Source organism: Bidens hawaiensis, unplaced genomic scaffold (assembly GCF_021521415.1).
Source record: "Bidens hawaiensis isolate Kalapana, Puna unplaced genomic scaffold, B.hawaiensis_p1.1 tig00018794_1, whole genome shotgun sequence".
In the NCBI taxonomy this organism is placed as follows: Eukaryota; Viridiplantae; Streptophyta; class Magnoliopsida; order Asterales; family Asteraceae; genus Bidens; species Bidens hawaiensis.
Window position 1 is genome coordinate 328,691 of NW_027492856.1, and position 1,044 is coordinate 329,734.

Below are 1,044 nucleotides of genomic sequence, written 5' to 3' on the forward strand. Positions count from 1 at the left end.
AATTTGGTAAAATCTTTTAGTAAGAGCTTCTAACAAGGCGGAGACAAGGGTGTTTGAATCAACATGATGAACACCCTTAGAGGAAGAATACTACGAGATGGATTATATGTAAAACTCTTATTAGTGGATTTCTCTAAGATATCAAGAGCCTCATTTGGGGTACACCTATGAAAATCTCCTCCCGCAACCTGATCGATGGCCTGATTTTGTGCAACGGATAAAGCGTCAAAGAATGTACGGCATTGAAACCCGCGACTCAAACCATGATGAGGGCCTTTTCTCTAAAAGCCCTTGAACCTCTCCCATGTGGCATGAAGTGATTCATCATCATCGACACGAAAACCAGTGATGTTTTCTCGGAATTTTGATGTTTTATCGGGTGGGAAATATTGAAGAAGAAACTGCTTAACCAATTGATTCAAAGTATTGATGGAACCGGAAGGGAGTGCCTCTAACCACTCCAGAGAAGACCCGCTAAGTGAGAATGGAAAAAGTCTAAGTCTCACGACATCATCAGAACAATTATTAATTATGAATGTCACACATAGTCGAAGGAAATGTGAAACGTGAGCATGAGGGTTCTCGTTCTGGAGACCATGAAAAGAAACAAAATTTTCAACCATATGAATGATGCCCGACTTGATCTTGAAACTCACTTCAATATCGGGTTGCATGACGCTGCTGCCATAACCTTCAAGTGATGGTGTGGCAAAGTCGTCCATGTGACCTTGATCGTTCGGGTCCGCCATCTCTTCTTCTTTTACCTTGGGGGTGTCGGTATACTCCACTTCTTTGTTTTCAATGACCTTGGCAACCTCACGTGCTCTCCTCCTCAAACCTTCTTGAAGATGTCGCTCTGACTCAGAAAGAGGTGAAACAAGCTCAGGACCGGGAGTAGTGGACATTCATCACCCGGAAGAACGCGGAACGGAAAATGAACAAAGATACAGAAACTAACTAAAAATAAGATAAAATAACAAGAATAAAATTAAAATAAAATAAAATAAAATAACATAGATCAAAAATATCAACAAGGCTAATTAA

At 40.5% G+C, this 1,044-nt stretch overlaps 1 non-coding gene across 1 annotated transcript; it reads left to right on the plus strand.

The window, feature by feature from the left end:
* Window positions 1–258: 258 nt before the first annotated feature.
* On the plus strand, window positions 259–365 carry LOC143557080 (small nucleolar RNA R71). The gene has a single exon (XR_013139503.1). It is a non-coding gene; the product is annotated as a small nucleolar RNA R71 (small nucleolar RNA).
* The last annotated feature ends 679 nt before the right edge of the window (window positions 366–1,044 follow it).